This window comes from Arvicanthis niloticus, chromosome 1, assembly GCF_011762505.2.
Source record: "Arvicanthis niloticus isolate mArvNil1 chromosome 1, mArvNil1.pat.X, whole genome shotgun sequence".
NCBI lineage: Eukaryota > Metazoa > Chordata > Mammalia > Rodentia > Muridae > Arvicanthis > Arvicanthis niloticus.
In genome coordinates this window covers 39,564,359-39,585,069 of record NC_047658.1, presented here as the reverse complement: position 1 = coordinate 39,585,069, position 20,711 = coordinate 39,564,359, and the positions used below count along the sequence as shown (strand labels likewise).

At 44.7% G+C, this 20,711-nt stretch overlaps 1 protein-coding gene across 2 annotated transcripts in view; it reads right to left on the bottom strand.

Moving 5' to 3' along the window:
• The window catches only part of Adamts17 (ADAM metallopeptidase with thrombospondin type 1 motif 17), a 303,487-nt gene that overhangs the window by 36,668 nt on the left and 246,108 nt on the right, over positions 1-20,711 (bottom strand). The window lies entirely within an intron of this gene.

Below are 20,711 nucleotides of genomic sequence, written 5' to 3'. Positions count from 1 at the left end.
TGCTGGCCAATGCCTCCTGAGCGTGTGGCTTCTACAAACCAATGTCTGGGTGTAGCCTGACTAGCTTCAAGTAAATAAGCAATAAGAACCACACTAACCGTGCAAATTTCCATTAAAGAAAGAATAACTGATTTAATAAATAAAACGTTGTTAGATTACAGTCCTGGCTATTTAAACAACTGTCCCTTACTATCTGAAGGGGCTAGGCTTCAGGGACAGCCTTCCTCCCAGATATCAAAGTGTCTGAACGTCCCAGTCCTTTATATAAAATGGACATGGGGCCTGCCAAAAAATCTATGTGTATTCTCCTGTGTGCTTTAATTTCTTGGTTAATTTTATCTACTTCAGTGTAGACAGTTGATAGAATAGAGAATAAATAGGGAATAAAGGCAAGAATTAAAAACTCTATACAGATTCACTCTCTATACACACATCTACTGTATGCCTACACATATCACATGAATGACACGCTCAGTGGGCGCAAGGCTCCGGTTGGGTTGAACATTAGCTTTTCATTAACATGGAGCCAGGGTAGTTCTGAGCACACAGGTCTCTCTCTTTGGAAGTTTGTAGATTTTTTTAAAAATATAATATTTTCAATTTACAGTTGGCTGAACTGGCAGAGACAGAGCCTGTGGCTAGAACAGAGTAACATACACTATCGATAGATGTCCTGATACCATGGTGGTCTCCTGCTCTAAGAAGTCATGTGATAAGAGGCTCCTGTTAGGCCGCAAAGACAGTCATGAAAGGGGCTCCTAGGGACCTCTTGGACATAAGTCAAGGAGACTTGGTTCTAGCCTCATGGTGATGGACTGTTTCTCTGCTTCTTCTGTAGTGACGTGAGGAATCCACTGAGTGCTCCGAGGACCTTCTATTCATCTCAGCAACAGTGCCAGGCTCAAATGTTCTTGCCGACCACTCCCACACTTGGGCACCCTTCCTCAGCCCCTTCTCTCATCATATTAGGGATCGACAACATGTACAGGATATGGGACAACATGTACATCCCTGGGACCTAGGAACTACTCTTTTTGGGAGACTAAAGCACACACCCCAGGCTCCTGGCTCTTCTGCTGCTGCTATAATTTCTCAAAACTGACCAGCAGAGCCTCAGGTATGGCTTCTTTAATATCTTGAATTAGACTCCATCCTGGGATAGGGTTTTGGACACTTCTAAAAAAATAAACCACAGTGATAACAGAGCTCATGGAGGCACCAAATTTAGCAATTACTGCATGTCTGGAAACAGCCTGACTAATTTATTTCTATTAATTCATATTCACAACAACCCCATGAGGTAGACACGATGCTCATGTCTCATCTTACAGGGCTAGGGTGGTGACCTACCCTAGGTCCCAAACAGCAGCTGTGGAACTGGGATGTGGACTTGGCTGTGTGGGTCCTAGCTCGTTAACCATGGTAACAACTGTGCCTGCCTCCTGGGGCTGTGTGCTAGTTTCTTCATCCCTTCTCTCTGGTGAACCATGCTTCCTACATGCTTTCTTGCTTTTATCGTCGTTTTCAAATTTGAAAGTAACAGTAGTTTGCAGCAGAAATTTTCCTTCTGGTGTGTGTGTGTGTGTGTGTGTGTGTTCAAAGAGCTTATTCTTCCAGGTTTCTCTTATGTTAAAAACAACACCAGCAACCTGCCTTTATTTAAACTCTTCTAAGCAGAACTCTCCTTGTGGGTGTGTTTGCTTGGCTAGGGTGGTACACTGTTATTTACGTGCTAGGCTCCTGGGTTCACCCAGAACCACCATGGGAGCCCTGCTCCTCTGTATCTCTACTCCTGATTACAGAATCGGAACAGAATCTCTCAGAATTTTCCTTAGATGCTAAGCAACACAGAGTGACCTTTTTTTTTTTTAAATCTGTAGGGTCAGAATGAGCTCTTCTCTGGCCCTTATTTAGTTTTCCTGAAGCACAGGAGCCTAGATTTAACCTTGCTCCAAGCATCTTCTCTGACTAGCAAACTGAAGAACAACATGGCCACTCATTGCCTTTCAGCTCTGTCAGTGATATTCCCGGTGTGCTGGAATTAAGGTCAGAGAGATAGCTCTTTTGTGCACTTGAGGTTTGTGTAGAGAGTGCTTTGTCTAGAAGCAGTAACATCTGGCTGCCTTTCCCTCTGTTGTTGACCCATCTCAGGCTCGACAACACATGCAGAACAAGGCTTGGAGCTTCCTGTCAGCTCTGGTTGACTTGGACAGGGAGCCTGACCAATCGTCCTCACCTTCAGAAGTACGTGCTCCGGGCTTCTCAGCCCTCAGGAGATGAGATAACTGGTGGGTTGCTTTTACCTCCCTCTTCCTACCACAGGCTTATAGCGTTTGTCCTCTGGTTCAAGGGCCAGGATCTATTCATCAAACTTGGCTATTAGCACCACAATCAAGATTTCTAAGAACTTTTATCACCATATGTCAAATGAACTCCTACTAGCATCAGTAACTAGAACTAATACCAAGAAAACCGGCTGGTGACACAGACTCCCTGTTCTCAGCCAGGAGACACTGCTGCATCAGGAACCCCAGAGTGGAGCCCCCTCAGTGTGTCAGCAAAGAAGCACCCCCTCTTTCTCCAGTAGGAGATTCTGAGGAGACAAAACAGCAGCTATTATGAAAATAGCCTCTGCAGCAAACCTGTACATATGAAAACAGTCATCACTGCCAGCAGCTGAGCTCACTGGGCAGGCGCAGCTGAAATGTCCTCCCTTCCTGATGTCAAGAGTCAGAGCAAGGCTCTGTCTGACTGGCCAGGGAGTGTCCTCTTTCCTAGAAGTAGATTAAGCATTAAGGAAGGGACCAAATCACCTACACAGTGTGGCCTGAGAAATTCATTACCACCATTATGGTGTTAATTTCTGCTCTGACAGATGTGGGGAAATAACCCTTGGAAATAACCTACTTCTCTTTTCCCAGGCTGCTTTTGTCCGTGGTGTTTAAATCTAAAACCCTGGTTAATAGAGAGAAGTGCTGGCAGGGGCTAGACCCTCCCATTCACCCATATCAAGTTCAATCTCATTGTTGGCACTGCCTACCACTGTCTCAGCTCAGCCACTAACAAGCTATATGCTCTTAGGTGTCTGGAAAACTACATGCCAAGCTCTGAGCTCATAACCCAGTCTTCAGGTCTGAATGACACCCAACCGTTTTCAGATTTCCCCAGCCTCACCTCATTCTGCTGATAACACTATCTGAAGCTTGGGTACACTCGTGAGGTTGGCAATGAACCACTTGAGTGTTTTCTGCTGTTTCAATTTACCCTGAAATACATATAAATTATATGGACTTGCTCTGACAAGAAGGGAAGTATTAGAAAATGCCAGGACTTGTCCCAATATTTTATTACCTGGAAGATACCAGCTTGGCCTACTTAAGCTTTGTAGTCATAACTGTATTAAAAATGTGTGTGTGTGTGTGTGTGTGTGTGTGTGTGTGTGCATGCACATTCATATGTGTGTGCATGCATATGTGTTCATGCATGTGTGTGTAGTGTCTAAGCACATGAAATGCCGGGGTTCAACAGCTGGCTTGTGTTTATAATTAATATAGTCTTGTATAGCGGTGATGGGCCTGGCTTGCGTTCATCAAGTGCTTATTTGGGATGAAGGAATTTATAGGCATTACTTCACCTAATCTTCTCAAGACTTCTATGAGAGAGGATCGAATTTCACAGTTTTACAGATGGAGAGAATGGGAATGTGTCCAGGAGTTCATGTACAGCTAGTGGCAAGGGGGAACCTGAAGCCACACTCTCTATGACCTGGAGGCGAGACTTCTCCATTCTTGCTTGTTAAGCTACTGAGCTTAGCCAGTGGAGTGTCATGATGCCTCCCCATGACAGGATTTACCCATCTTGGTTTGTTCCATAGTTTTAAACAGACCCTTGTAAATCCAAAGCCAGGGCAAGGCATGGCCAGGTAGACACGGGACTTGAGATATTTCTAAGGAAGAATAGGGCCAGTGGAAGGGCTCAGGATGACATTATGATTCAGGTAGGCAACAGACACTCACCAGAGGGTCCGTGACAAGTGAACCTAAATGATTTAGCCAATCAAACGCAAACCGGGGTCCTGAACTAACTTCTAATTTTAACTTCTTTGTCAGTGGAGCATCTGTCAAGGTTAACTGCTGTGTCTTGGTATTTAAACTCTCCTGTAACTACAATGAAATTTCCTTTCCTCTTTTAGGGGAGCTAACCTGTGAAATTCTGCTGTGGGTGGGGCACTCTCCTCTACCAGTCTTGAGCCATACACTTGTGAAAATGACTTATTGAGACATCCTGGGCTCTGGAGCTACTGGCACCAAAAGGAAACACACCCCAAGAGTTCTCTATTGGCAGAACCCTCACTTTGTGCCCTCTCGACACCACGAAAACTGCCCTGCAAGCAGTAGCTGAGTGAATAGGACATCGTGCAGGTCCCGCCCCTTGTTAGGGAAGACAAGAAGGGCATCAGAAATGGGGAATAAATTCTGTCACAAATGGCTTTGGGAATGGCAAAGGTATCGTGTATGCATGACGCTCAACCTGGGTGAGCTCATTATTTGGCCCCAGACGATGTAGAGAAGATGTGAGAGGCTGTGCATTTGTTCTTTGACTGGGCAGGCTCACTCAGAAAAATCTCAGACCTGGGCCATTGGCTGTGCCACTTCCTTAGTCCTGGGTCACCTTATACATCACTCCTGTGGGATCTGACATAGTGTGGGAAACCCTCCCAGCCTCTCCAAGCCCTAGGGCAGCTAACTATGGGTGGAGAAAGCAATGCATGTAGAGTTCAGAGGAGGGCTGCACCCCTGTCTTCCCTAAAAAGTGCCCGGGAAGCCAGAGTCTTACTGGAAACCTTCATTTTAGATATGTAGGCTCTGAGGTTGTTTCTGCACTGATACAATTCCACTGAACCCACACACACGAGAGAGAGAGAGAGAGAGAGAGAGAGAGAGAGAGAGAGAGAGAGAGAGAACAAGATAGAAAATGAACCAACTCTAGTGTTCATTATAAACTGTTCGTTAGAATATGCAGCACAGTCCCGGACAGAGCATGCCAGCAACAGGTCTCACGTGAAAGGTTTTATTGGTAGAGGTGACCTCTGAGGGGATGAGAGGGAAGAAGAAGAGAAGATGGGGGGCTGTGAGTTGGGGGCTGAGTCTTTTATCCAGGCCATGATGCACACACATGCAAAGTGATGTGAGGCGGGTGCCATGGTAATGGACACAGGTGTGGCCCTATTGCCTAGAGATGACTTGTCTAATAGCTGGGTCCAGAGCTCACTATAGAGAGCTTCTGGTTGTACAGGGATGCTCCTGATGCTAACACCTTTGGTGTTCTATTTATGTGTTAATCACCTTCCCATACTGTGATAAAATACCTAAGTCAACTTATACAGAGAAATGGTTTGCTTGGCTCATAGTTTCAGTCAAGATTCAGTTGGCTTCACTGGCTTTGGGCCAGTTGTGAGGCAGTACATCACTGTGGTAGCACAGAGCAGAGGAGGGTGCTCATAGGTGGCCCGGAAGCTAGGAGAGACAGAAGGGAGCAAGTCCCCAGTATCCCCTTTAAGGGCCTAGCACCACAACCCTAACTAATCCCACCAGACTCTGCCTCCTAACACCTCCCTCCCCATCTTTCACTAGCACCATGGCTGGGGACCAATCCTTTATGACATGGACTTTTGGGGGGATTAAGGATTTAAACCAGAATGGTTTTGTTTTTACAACTTTGAACCTGTAGCTGTGTTTTAACTTCGAGAGAAGGGAGCCATCACAGCCTTCCCCTCACCAACTGCTAAACTAAGAGCTAAGAAAATACCAATGCTGCCTTCTCTTGACCTTCCTTGGCATTGCTTTTCGATTCATAATGGGCTGTCAGGAAGTGTGTAAGGATCATGGAACAAGGGCTTGGTGTGAGGTCGTCCTTGCCACCACGTAGAGCTTGGAGAAGTAGGCTTCATTTATAAAATGCAGTGAATGCGTTTTTGACCTTCCAGAGGGTTGTTGGGTTTGCCATGATGATTTATGGGATCATCCAACTCATGGAACAGAGTCAGCCACCCCTCCCTTCTCTCTTTATTGTCTACCTATAGGGACAGACTGGTCCTCCAGCACCCTTTGTATATCTGCCACTTCTACTACTTTTATCTTATAAAAATAATCCATAATAAAAGAAAACTCTGTGTGTGTGTGTGTGTGTGTGTGCATGTATGTAGCCCAGAGGTCAATCTCAGATATTTGGCCCAGAATCTACCAAGTTTGCTAGGCTGGTTGACCAGCAAGCCCCGAAATCTACCTGTCTCTGCTTTCCTAGTACTGGGATCACAAGCACACTATCATGTCGAACTTCCTTCTAAAAATGTGTGTTTGGGGAATGGAACTTGGGTATTGTTTGTGAGACAAGTACATCACTGTATGAGCTATTTCCTGAAAAACTCCAAGGTTTAAGGGTTTTCAGCTTTTACAGCAAATTCATTTTCAAGAAGGTTTTTGGAAAAAAAAAAAAAAAAAGAAGTTTCTCTGGGACTTATGGGGAAAAACTTAGTTCTCACCAGGGAAGTAGAAAGTACTAAGAGAACAGGGTTCAGCTAGCAGCTGAGACATCCATAAGGCCCACTTTCTCTTCAGCTATCACACCCTTTTGAGTTACACACAAGGATCCAAACCTCAAGCCAGTATAGTTTGGGAGTTGAAATAACCGTGGTGAAGTCTGGGTTTGCTAACAGGTTGTACCACACCCAGTCACCAAGAGTTTGGAAAAGAAACTCTCATGCTCTGAGAATCATACAGCTGCTGATGCTGGTAGCTCCTATCCAAGACTAACATTCCGGGCGGGCTGCCTTTCTTACCCAGGCACAGGAATTTTCCAGTACAGTAGCCCACTGCTAACAATCTAGATCTAGCTCTTGATCTAGCTGGATGGGCTTCATATCTGACTTTTGGTGTGACCACGCCACCTGTGTGCTTTCCATGGGGCCTATCTTTTGTCTGCCCATCATCTTCCTTCTAGTGGGGACTTCTCGGTTTTCCTTGGGAATGCACACTAGCTGGCAGGAGAGCGTGTGAACTGCACTAGGCCATCAGGCTTAGGAGGGACTTAGAGTGGAAATCTGCAGATGAATACCTGTCTGTAGAAGAACACCTGTCTGTAGAAGAACACCTGTCTGCAGAAGAACACCTGTCTGCAGAAGAACACCTGTCTGAAGAAGAAAACTTGTCTGCGGATGAACACCTGTCTCAGAACACCTGTCTGAAGAAGAACACTTGTCAGAAGGACACCTATCTGCAGAACACCTATCTACAGAAGAACACCTGTCTGCAGAAGAACACCTGTCTGTTCTTGGCCCAAGCAGGGTAACTACAGCTACTTGCCCTGACATCTCCTTTATCAAATCTGCTTTAATAATTTTTTTTTCAACTGTGGGAGTTACTCCACATACTTTTTAAATGATTTTTTAAATAAAAAAGTATTTATTTTCATTATTCTTTTATTGTATCTCAGTGTTTGTATGTCTCTGCATATGTGTGCACATGAGTGAATGTCCCCCCAGAGGCCAGAGGTGTCAGGTCCTCTAGAGTTAGCTGGAGATACAGTTTGTTGTGAGCCATCCAGTGTGGGTGCTGGGAACCAAACTTGTATTCTTTGTATGAGCAGCAAGCTCCCTTAACCCCTGAGTCAACCTTCTAGCTCCTCGTCTCTATACTCTTTTCTCTGTTCTTTCAGATCTGTTATCTTGGATCACAGGCCCATGTCCTTCCTCCTACTTCCCCAAAGATCCAATGTACTTACTGTCCGACTGGTTGGTGGTGACCAGTTACCTGCCCTGCCTGCCTTTCCTCGACACAGCCACTGCATCAGAGCAGTTGGTCAGGTCAGGAGTTGCATAGACAGCCATACTGGCTCTCTGGATGGCTACCTTCCCTCCCATTAGAAACAATGTCAATTCAATGGGAGGAAGCAGTTGGCTTAGTCTGCTTTTCTGGTGAAGGCAGAAGGCCACCCTGAACAGTGCCTCCTGCAGGCCAGTGGCTCCTGCAGCTAAACTGCTGAGAGCATCCTTCTCTGAAGAAGGGTAGGAAAGCTTTGGGAAGCAGGGCAATTCCACATTCTGATAGCAGCTGGCAGCATAGAGTGGTACATCAAAAGGCCATCAGCATGAGATCACCCTAGTTATGAACTATTGCTGGCAAGGGCCCAGGCTTCCCTATCCAATTTTTTTTTTTTAAGGTTCTAGCTATTTTCACAGATATAATGAGGTATTTTGGGGATGATGGCTAAGACCAATCATTTATGACACACACACACACACACACACACACACACACACACACTACCCCTTATATTCAAAGTGCACATAGCCCGGAGAAAACTTATGTGACATTTTTAGTGTATCAGTTTCCTACTTGTAATATCATGTTGGAGCTCAGAAAGTTGCATATTTTTAAAGCATTCTGGGTTTTGGATTTCAGATGAAGGATACTCACAGACAAGCAGTCTGTGAAATCTGACTTGCAAACCCCTTCCCTTCCCTTTGTAAGCTCCAATGAACACTTGGGGGAAAGGCCATGATGGCTGCACCCTGAGCTAACTTCTTACCCATCCTTGCCCCTTTCCTGTGTCCAACACTGCTTGTTATACCAGTGTGCAACCACACACCCTCATTCCTGCCCATGAAGTTAAAAAGTCTAATTCTCTTCCCTACCAGGGCAATGTCCTTGGGTATATACCGCAGAAATATTTCATTCTATAAGCCTTTAAAACAAATGTGTAGGCACAGAGCTGAAAGGAAGCCCCTCCCCCCATTTTTTTTTTTTTAATCTTAAGTAAACCGATGAGTCTCTCAGCCAATTTTGCTATCTCTGAGACCTGAGAATAACTTTGTATTTCACAAGGGAACCCCAAGTATTTAGAAAACCCTCAGTAGGGCTGGGACATAGCTCAGCTGGGAAGGTATTTGCCTCATTAGCATGAGTACCTGATTTTAATACCCATAACCCATTAAAAAATGGCAGGTATAGAGGCACCCTAGCATTTCCAGCCTGGAGAGAGGGAGACAGAAGGATTCCTGGTGCCTGCTGGTCAGTCTAGCCTCCTTGATAAGCTTTAGGTCCTTTCAAAGGTGGTCCCTGAGGATGTCCTCTGGCTTCTCTATGAATGTACACACATATATGTGCACTGTACATACAAGCATGTACACACATCTGCATACATAAGCATGCACCGATAGACAGACATACACACAAATGCATTGAAAACAGGACACCGAAGGTACTGAGAAACTGAGTGTTCAAAAGTGCTGTCACTCTGATCAAAGGACAGACAGTCAGGCCTACAGCATCCTTTGAGATCCTCAGAAATAGCCCAGGTTCCAGTTTCCAGTAGAGCCCCTTTGAAGCTTTATGGACCCAGCCTGGGTGGTGTCTTTCCAAAAGGCTCTAGTGTTTTCTTATGGAGCAATAGATATAAAATATAACTATGAGGGAAGTGCTTGGTTATTTAAAAAAATATGAGTGTTGGAATATTTCCAGAGTACGTGCATTACTTAGGAAAGAATTACCCTGTTTTTGTCTAAAGAGATCTTGGCCACAGCTTTGGTTAGGACTTGTTTTAATTGTCTCACTCGTGCACAGAATCTGCCCATTCTTATCCTAATATTTCTGTTTCAGGTTTGGGGAGAAGAGATGCCATACATGAGAAGAAAAGGAGGCACGATTCCTTTTTAGGGTAAGAATAGAAGGAACTGCAAAAACCAGGAAGTAACCTGAGGCATGGCAAGCCTGGAAAAATGATGGGAGCTACCAGGACAGCCAGGTCAGGAGTGTGGACTCCGCTGTATCAGAATAAAACCATGTGATGGTTCAGATGAGAAGTGCTCCCACAGTCTTGGGTAGCTGAACACTTGGTCCCCAGTTGATGGTGCTGGGGAAGTTTAGGAGGTGTGGCCTTGCTAGGAGAAGCATGCCACTGGGGGCTTTGGAAGTTTAACCCTCAAGTCACTTGTAGCTTAGCCTCCCAGCTTTGTGCAGGGAATTTGTTTGTACCAGTGTATCTGCTGCCTACTTGCCAATGTTGTTCCCATCATTATAGACTACAATCTGTGACTCTAAGCAAAAATTAAACTCTCTCTCTCTTAACTTGCCTTTTGGTAATTAATTAATTAATTTTTATCACAGCAACAGAAAAGTAACTAATTCAGGCCCTCTCTTGTTTTGTTCAATGCTAAACACTGCAAGGCAGGTAGGGTACAAAGTATATTAAGACAATAGTTCTCAACCTGTGGGCTGTGACTCCAAAATGACCCGTTCACAGGGTTTGAATATCAGCTATCCTGCATATAAGATATTTATATTATAACTCATAATGACAGCAGAATTACAGTTATGAAGTCACAACAAAATGATTTTATGGTTGTGGGATCACCACGACATGAGAAACTGTATTAAAGGGCACCAGCATTAGGAAGGTTGGGAACCACAGTATTAAGACTTCAATAAGAGCTGAAACTCTGAAAATGATAGAAACACTTGAGGAAGAGCATGAGCAATGATAACCCTGTAACATAGTAACAGACAATACACTGAAAGGAAGTAACCAAGTCAATGAAGACACACCCACCAAGTGATACTATATGTTAGATGGGACAAAGTCTCTGGCTAAACCCAGAGCTGATTCCCAGAGCTGATCGAGTCAGCAAGGCTGGGAGTCCAACCAGCTTCAGGGATTGACGTGTCTCTGTCTCCTAACCTCAGCACAGGGTTACGGGTATGGCACTGGGTCTGGCTGTCACATAGGTGTTAAGGATCAAACTAAGGGCTCCATGCTTATGCAGCAGCCACTTTATAGACCAAAGATCATCTCCCTAGCCCCAGGGGCAGCTTTTCCTGTGATGTAACATGATGATGGCTAGTTTCTGAGAATGGGTTCTGCCTTCCCAGACAGTGTCTGTGGCAGTATGGTTCCTGGGGCACACACCAGGAACTTGCAAGCAAACTATTCCTGAAGAAGGATGTGGAGGGGATGAGGAGACCCAGGATGCAACTGAACAAAAAAAATATAGTACAGTTTAAAATCTCTCCAAATGAACATTTATTTTTGTAGGCTCTTGGGGTTTTACTATGGCTACTGTGACCCCAGAAGCTATATATCAGTCACATTCAGATCCTAGTATAATGTGGGTCTCAGTGGGGCATAGGCTGGAATGGGCTAAATGTCCCCACACTAGTGAAGCTCATGTAAATTGCTACTCTGAGTATACGTGGGCCATACGGTCTCTACCTTATCTAAGCATTTGTACAGCCTGCATGTGGGTTATCTGTTAATTTATTATTTGAGTAGTTGTGGTTCCTCAGATTACAGATATAAATTTTTCTACCATTCCTTGGTTATCTTTTCACTTTCTTGATAATCTCTTTTGAAATAAAAACAAAACAAAAACCTTAAAAATTTGATGACCTTTAACCTTTTTTGTTATCATTTGTTCTTGTTTTAAAAAGAGACTTATTTATGTATCTTATGTATAACATGTGCACCTGCATGCCAGAAGCCAGGATCAGATCCCATTAAAGATGATGGTGAGCCATCACATGGTTGCTGGGAATTGAACTCAAGTCCTCTGGAAGAGCAGCCAATGCTCTTAACCACTGAGCCATCTCTCTAGTCCACACTGCCTGTACCTTTGTTGTCTTATTTGCACATCTACATCAGGAAAATTCTTGCCTGTGGCATTTTCTGAATTTCATGTGTTTAGATCACTGGAGCTCGGATCCCTTGTGAGCAAGAGTGTGTGTATGATGTCACTCTTGCCCGTGGATGTCCAGTTGCACCAGAAACGCTTGCTAAAAAGACACCTTCCCTGCGGAATGTTCTTGGAGCCCTCAATGAAAATCAACAGAGAGTAAATGTAAGGATTTGTTTCTTGACCCTCAATCTCCTGTCGCCTCTTGTATCTACTCTAGTGACAGTGCCACATGGCCTTTCTTTCACGCTAAGTTTTAAAACCAGGAGGCATCAAACTTCCAGGTTCATTATTCTCTCTGAAGACTGTATTGGCTGTTCTGAGCCCTTTTCAATTCCATGTGAATTTTAGGATCAGTTTGCTGCTCATTTGTGCAATGAAGACAGATGAAATTTTGACAGGGATTGTGTAGGATCATGAAAGGACAGCATGGTTTCTGGTTGAGCACCAGCTAGAAATCGCAGGAGACCCCAGGTGACCCTAAGGTACAGCATGCATTTTGCCATGCTCCCAGACTCCAGGCTTCTGACACCAGGCCACAGACCTCCATCCATTCGTGCCTTTCAGTCACGTAGGAGCCCCTCCACAGGTAGAGCGCGTGACTACAGACCACAGTGCCTCAAGACAGATCTCCCTATTAATGAGACACCTAAAGCCAGAGGCTTAGCCAATTAAACTTTCCTTCCCAGACCCTCTTCTTGTAAAAAGGTATTTAACCTCGGGCCCACCCTGAAAATACCAGGGTATATTTTCATCCATTTTCTGCCATGACAATAAATATCTTAATACCATAGCCTATTTTTCTTCTTTGGGACCTGCTGTGGGGAACAGTGGAGAAGGTTTTCAAGTGCCAAGCCACCGACTAATCTCCCGCCAATGACCTCTCTACGTTCTCAGCCATGGAGACTACCAGGAACCCAACTCAAGCAAGCAAGCCGAGTCATCCGTGACCCAGCCAAACGAGCCAGGAGCCACCACGACCAAGACTCTCATCCCCATGACCAACACTCTCATCCTTGCAGGATGCAGCCAAAGCTCATCCTTCCTCCTCTCCTCTTCAGCTGTGAGCTGATCTAGCCTGTACGCCCCAACTTCGGTCCCCATCTCTGCCCTTTCGCGTTTCCCTAGCAGTGCCTGAGAGCCCAAGGGCATGAGAACCAGCTGGTTCCCCAGCTGTCTTTTGGCTCCGGGACCCCCAAGCCAAGAGCCCTGGCTCCCCACAGTCTGTGCTCTCCCACCCCGAGCAGAGTCCTGTGGCTTAGCACAGCCCAGTGTCTGCTCGATATCAGCGTGGAGTGAACATAGTCAAATTCCCACGCCTCTGTCCTGATGAGAGGCCCTAGCCAAGTGGTGAGACAGAGGTGGGACCCACGCACACTACAACCCAACAGGATTGTACCAGGAAGCAATTCGTAGAGCACTATTTCTTGAAATATTCCAACTCATGGAAGGAGGATATCCTTCCATTCATTAAGGTTTGCTAGTTTTCAGGTTATGAGTTTTGAAATTATTTTTAAGCGTTTCACTCTTCTTGGCGTTTTGGCATGCTAGTCACTTTTCTTGCCACAGTGACACAGTATAGAAGCAATTCAGGGAGGAAGACATTTATCTGAGATCATAGTTTGGAGGTTATAGTCCACTACAGTAGGAATGCATGCAGTTCCAGTGTGCGGCCCGTAGTGGCAGGAGCTTGTGGTGTGGCTTATTCACATCTGGTAGATCTGGCAACAGATGACTCTAGCTAGAGCCATAAGTAGCCATAGCCTTTAAGATCTGCTCCCAGAAGCTCACCTGTGCTAGCTAGGTCACAGATCCAACAGCTTCATAACTTCCCCAAGACAGTGTCACCAGTTGGGGACCAAGTAAGTAAGCCCATGATGGATAAATCACAGTCGATCCCTAGTGTCTGGTAACTAAAACTGGTTTCCTAATTTCATTCTCAGTGTGTTCATTTGTAATACGCAGAAACCTAACTGATCTTGTTCTAACTGTCTCTCATCCTGCGACTCCCTGAGATTAATTCAGTCTCCTTAGTAGATTCTTCAGGAATTTCCAAATACAAGATCATGTCGTTTGTACACTTGGAGTGCAAATTCTCTACATGAATCCCTTTAGTTCATCTTCTTGGTAGATGGCCTGGCAAGACCCTCACATACAATGTCACACTTAAACAGCACGAGCGGACGCTGTACCGCACTTTCATTTGCTGTGGGAAAGCCTTCAGTCTTCTGTGGTTAGTATGATAGTTGCTGTGAGTTTTCTGTGTTCCTTTGTTTTCGTGTTTTTTTTAAAATATACTTTAAAAACGTATTTATTGTCATTTTATGTGCATGGGTGGTTTGGTGCATGCATGTCTGTAGGAATGTGTCATATCTTGGAGTTACAGACAGTATGCAGTGTATGCAGTGGTGCCTTCAGAACTTGGACTCTCGCTGAGGGCCAGGTCTCCTCATACATATGTCAGTGGGTGAAGTAGCAACTCAAGACAAGGGGTCAGCAAGCTACTGATCTCAGCTGCTTCTGCTTGAGGGAATACCTGAGACAACATTTCACATGGCCCTGCATTTTTCCTTTGCTGAAATCACTACGTAAATGTTAAAAGGAAATATCAGGTTCATTGCTCGGATAAGGCAGGGAGAGAGAAGGGCCTCTTTGGTATGTTGCAGAGTTTACAAGACAGTCATTTCCTAACAGGAGGAATTGGTTACCTATGAAACTGGTGTCTGGGAATTCAGACTTTGCTGTCTTGAAATAATGAAAGAAGGGGTACCCAAGCAATCAAAGCAACTCTGAAGTTACCTTTTCTTCCTCTGTCTTATGCTTTCCTAATTTTGATAAACGAGGAAAAAGTTTCAGAACTTTACCATTTAGATGGAATGTAAAAGAGGCCCTGGAATCTGGATAGTGTCGGAGAAACGTTCTGACACACAGCTAATGCAGGTCTATCCTCGCCATTCACACGCCGCTAAGGCCTCATGCAGACCAATGGTCCTGCAACTACATTTATTGACTTTATTTCAGAAGAAAACAGGAAAATTCTTTGAAGCTTCATTGCAGCAGAAAATAGATTAACCAAGAGCATCTTTTCAAATTGTACCCGTGTCTTAAGATGTACGCATTGCAAACTTCATGATCTTCCAACTCCCTCTCTATGTGCATGTCCATGCACCCATATGGAACATGCTTTAATATGACTGTGGTATTCCATTCCATTTTAACAAAAAACAAGGCTAGCCTGGTTAAGGTAATTGAGGAAGGAACACAAATTTTAAAAACCAAATAACCTGTGCAGATGACTGTTCAATCCAATTGCAAGTAAGTTGCTGAATGTTCTCTTCTGAATCGCCCTAATTCAGTGTACAGTACAACATGTACTGCCTGGGAAGAGATTCAAATCATAAATGCTATAGGGAAATATCTAATAACTTGGAATAGCTTTTCAAGTGGCTAATAAGCTCTAAAAGGCTGCAAAAATGTTAAATCTGGTAATGCATGAGTTCTGGGCTCCAAGTGGAGCCCACTGCGCTGTCTGTGGCTAGGTCTCTAGGGCTGGCATACAGTATTCCTCTTTTGATGCCAGTGACAGGGCTCTCTTCCCGCAGACTGTGGTCAGCAAGGCGAAGGCTGCCGGCCACACTCATAACAGCTGATCCAATCTGTGATTTCTGCCTCTCCTGCCAATGGCGGGGCCAGGTTTGCCGCTATTTGTGTTGGTGTGCAAGATGTGGAGAGGAGTCATCTGTCCTGTGTCAGGTTCCATATGGTTACAGCAAGCGCTGCGAGAGACAGCCACAGAGCCAGGCACCGGATCAGAATAAAGAGGTGCTAATGGCGTGCAGTTGGGAAGGCAAAGGGAACTGTCGGGAACTTGGTGGAAAAAGAAGCTTAAAGAGAATTAAGAGAGCGGGAGAGAAAGGAAAATGCAGGGGGAAAAAGACAAATATCGACGTTGGTTTAAAGGTCAAAGAGTAATAATAACAGAGAGGGTCTTCCACGGTGCCAGGCTCAACAGCAGGTTCTTTTTAGCTTTGTTAATAAAGTTCACACCCTTAGTTCCTAGGCTATTCTTCTGGGTCATTGGCTTTGCCCTCTGGCTATGCCTGCCCCATTCCAACAGACCTTTGTCTGACACAGAAGGCAGGGTTTTCCTTGTGTGTCAGATCTCTTTCTGAGGCCAGATTCTCCACTTTTAACTTAAGAAGCTGGAGTCCACACCTACAAGGTCTTATGAAGGACACATGGCAACTAAAATACACTCTGCAATAGTTCAAATGTGTATATTACACATCCAAAATATGTATGCTATACATACATTTGCATATAGTATGCACATGTGTGTGCATATACTTGTACATATATTCCTATGCACGTATATCTTGCTGGGATTTGGAAGAGTTTCAAATTCTATTATCAGATACATTTTCGTGAGTTAAACAGTGACTACTATCTGCTGACTCCTGGCAATTCATTTTCATGGGCCTATCTTAAACAGCATTAAAGGGCCAGATGGTACAGAATCAACAAACTAACTAACAAACAAAACCAGCCTGGAACAGACACCCAGTATTTCCTTTGTGAGCTCTCCAGAAAATGTTAGGTGTTGACTTGTTTTTACTCAATTTCATTTTCTCTTCTGCTTATGGAAATTCCACTCATTCTTTATGCTGGCTTTAGATGACTTTATAGTCAGAAAGAAACTGGAAGAGGGTAGGATTAAAAAAAAAAAAGAGTGAAGGGGAGGGAGAACACCCCTATCTGTCAAGTTATAGGCACATAAAGGTTTGGTTTACCTCTCCTCTCTCTAAATACCCAGGTACTCGAAAGGTATCTGGTGAACAGGAAGAGGACTGAAGAGGTGCAGAAGATACAGGATGTGATCATGGCTGTGCTAGATGCTCAGGGGATGATCAAGCTGGAAAGAAAAAGTAATCCAGTATAATAACATGCCCTCCGTTGTATACCAAGAGAACACATTCTGAGACAGGACCCTCAGAGGGTGGCCTCTTGCTGAATGAGGTTCCACAGCCTCAGTGGTTAGCATAAGTAGCAGGAGCACCAGCAATCTACAACCATGGGCTAGGTTCAGCAGAGAGAAAGCCTCTGCTCAGTCACACATGCGGCATCTGCATCACACTCCTTCCCTGGCCAGGCTCAGGAGCCATCATGCAAGAGGTGGAAGAAAGATGATAAGAGCCAGAGCTCAGGGAGAAGCAGATGAAAGCTGTGCCTCTGGACACGACAGGACAGCTAGCTACACTCATGAACTCCCAGCAGCTGTGCATGTCCATGTAGGAAACCTTTCTAGTAAGGAGAAGAGAGCAGTCAGTCCCTCCCTGGGCTGAGGAGCAGGAGACAGTTGATGGGCTCTGGGGAAGGAAGTCTTTCAGAGTACAGCCTCTGGGAGGTTGTCTGTGCTCCATGAGTACATGGGAATGAGTGTATGAGCACAGACTGGAATTAGCAGGTTCTTTAGAAGAGGAGGAAGAGGAAGAGGTGGTGGTAGGGGGTAGCTCTGGAAGGAGTTACGGGGAGGAGTCTGACAATTTTTAAGTTTCATTCCTGGAACCCACAGTGAAAGGAGAAAGAGAACCAGCCCCTCCCCAGAATTGTTTTCCTCGCCTCCTCACATGCATAGTGATGTATGTGCTCTACTTAACAATAAATAATGAGTTAAAAAATAATAACAACACGCACATGCTTTTCCCCAATGTATTTAAAATACAATCATTTTGGATGATTATAATCAACACAGTCCCATCTTAAATTATTAAATGATTTTATAATTTATGCCATCTTAAATCGTTAATATTTATAATCTCAAATTTCAATTTATAATCTTCCTTTGAAATCTGCCATTTTATGTTCCCATATTTTGTATGCAAAGCAAATCTCACCTTGGATCTACCATCTACTATCACACTGATTGGTACGTCTCTAGAGTAACATGGTAGAACCCTGAATGTCTGGCTTAGCAGGCAGCACACCTGGCTCTGATAATACTCTAAGTACAGGTTGAGGTGCCCTAGCTTGATGAGAGGAAGTCTGTCCTATCTGTGTCTTATTCCTAAGAATGGGGCCAAGTATATCTGCAGAATCTGAGAGCCCCTGTTGGCTCTCTCCTTTCTGATTTCATTTTTATCTTCTTAATTTCCAGTTGTTATGGTCTCTCTGAGCATCCATGGGAGCTCAGCAGCAGTCTGCCATAGTTCTAGCTGGGCCTCTGGTATGGTCTGAATCCGAATCATTCCTCTGAAGTTCTTGTTTTTGAATGCTCGTTCCCTAGCTAGTGGTGTTCCCCAGGGAGGCTATGGAACCTACCAGCTTGGCTGGTAGAAGTGAGTCATTGTGGGGAAGGACTTTGAAGGCCATACCCTGGACCCTGCTACCAGCCCCCTCAGGGCTACCTGCTCTGTAGCCACACAGACAGAGCCACCACAGATGCCAGCTACTACCATGAGCTGAGCTGTAATGCTGTACTTCCTGCACTAGCTACAGAGCCCCCAAGCCCTCTGAGACCATGAGCCACAGCCACCGGGAGTCCTCATTGAGGATGTTCTTGTGAGATACTCTGTCACAGCAATCACAGGTAACAAAAACCAACATCCATGCAGTGACAAAATGTCACAATTGGAAATTCAACATGGAGCCACTCTGGTCCCCTACGTTTGCCCCTGCTCCCGTTTCTGTCTGTGTTCTAGCTTTCAAACCGTTGCGGTTTGTATATTCTCTAGAGTTCTTTGTTATCGGCCACTCCATCATTACAGGATGTGAACCCTGTTGACTGGCAGCTTTCAATCCCTAATTCCTAGTGTCCACAGAAGTGCCATGGGCCTGCTGTGGGGGAGGGGGTGCTGACTAAGTAAATGTTTTTGTTTTTTGCATATAATTAAAAAAATTAGATGTTAAAGTAATTTGTAAACATTGATTGAAAAATACGAGTCTTGAAGGCATCCACAAGGCTTTGTTTCTTACTCTTGAGCCTATCCCCTCTGTGTCCTGAATGAGCCTTTATTCCATTCTCTGCTTATTCCTTCAGGTACAGATATTGCTACCTGTCTGCTGCCTGAGTTAATTATGTTTTGTTTTTCTGAGACAGGGTTTCTCTGTCACCCTGTGTCACCCTGGCTCTCCTGGAACTCAGTCTGTAGACCAGGCTGGCCTTGTACTCTGAGATTCCCCTGCCTCTGCCTTCCTAGTGCTGAGATTAAAGGCATGTGCCACCATGGCCTTCCCTGATAATTGAGTTTTTATTGCTAAATCTTCCTTCTTTGGCTCCATAACTGAGTGAGGGACTGACAGATGGGCTTGAAGTATAACTGTCAATCCTCAAAATATACAACTGGAAGGACTTACTTAGCTCACAATTCCTGGTCCCTAAGTGTGATGGTTTGTATATGCTCGGCCCAGGGAGTGGCACTATTAGGAGGTGTGGCCTTGTTGGAGTAGGTGTGTCACTGGATTTGGGCTTTAAGACCCTCATCCTAGCTGTCTGGAAGCCAGTATTCTGCTAGCAGCCTTCAGATGAAGATGCAGAACTCTCAGCTCCTCCTGCACCATGCCTGCCTGGATGCTGCCATGTTCCCACCTTGATGATACTGGACTGAACTTCCGAACCTGTAAGCCAGCCCCAATTAAATGTTGTCCTTTATAAGACTTGCCTTGGTCATGGTATCTGTTTACAGAAGTAAAACCCTAAGTAAGACACTCCGACTTCAAGTAGCTAGTCACCTCACAGCACAATCAAGTACAAAGAGAATGAATGCACCCAGGCTGCTTGGCCTCTCCTCTCCTGTTTGTTTGTTTTTTCCTTTTTTGTTTGTCTGTTTGCTTGTTTGTTTTTGACTCTTGTATAGTTCAGGATCCTTTCCATGAAATGGGACTGCCCACATTCAGGGTGAATACTCCTATCTCCATTGACAATCAACACCTCCCCCCCCCCAAAAAAAAAAAAAAAACATGTCTACAGAACAAACTAACCTAAGCAATTTTGCAATGGAAGACCTTTTCTTAGTGATTCTAGGACGGGACGAGTGGCTATTCAAAACTAACCACCACACAGACTTTCTGAATGAGTTCTCCCTGAAAGCCTCTAGCATGAAAATAGGCTTTTATTCTTAATTTTGAAGGAGTATGCAAAATCAAATAAGGAATGTGACTTGCTTGCTTTTCCTTCTTGTTTCCTCTTACACACTAAGAGTTTAACAAAAAGCCATGCTGACAGGATTATGGCTCAGTAGGTAAGGGTGCCTGCACCAAACCTGACAACCTGAGTTAGAGACCCGGGATCCACAAGCTGAAAGATACTAACTCCTGAAAGTTATCCTTTGACCTCCACACATGTGCCATGAAGTATGTGCACACACACACACACACACACACACACACACATGAACACACACACTTGTACACATGAACACACACAAACATGTACACACAGATACACATATGTACACACACTCATACACACATACACAAGTACACATGTAAACACACATCATACACACACACACACACACACACACACACTTGCATGTGCAAACACACATACAATTAATGAAAAACCAAACCAGTTTAACTAAGCAAAGGAGGTTGGTACAAAAGACAAACACTTTGTAAGGCTCCTGAATCAGGCAAGTGGTACAAGCAGAGCTTTAAAGACCCAAATGACTCCACATTAAAATCGAAGTCTAGTTAGCAAAGGTAAGTATGCCTTGACATGATGGGCAGGGCTATGAAGCGAAAACTATTCGCTAAACTCAGGGCAGAAAGGGAGGCAGAGGGGTAACATCACATTGCATCAGTCACTGAGTGAATACTATGCTCAGTCCCTCGGAAGCAACTAGAAAGAAACCTGGGGGACTGGTGAACAGATTTTGCACAGTTCATCCCAGCTGAGACCTCCAGACTTTACCTTAGGGCACCTGGGAGACAAGTTCAGATGGCTTGCAAACAACAAACAGGCATGGGAACAGGTCAAGCCATTAGC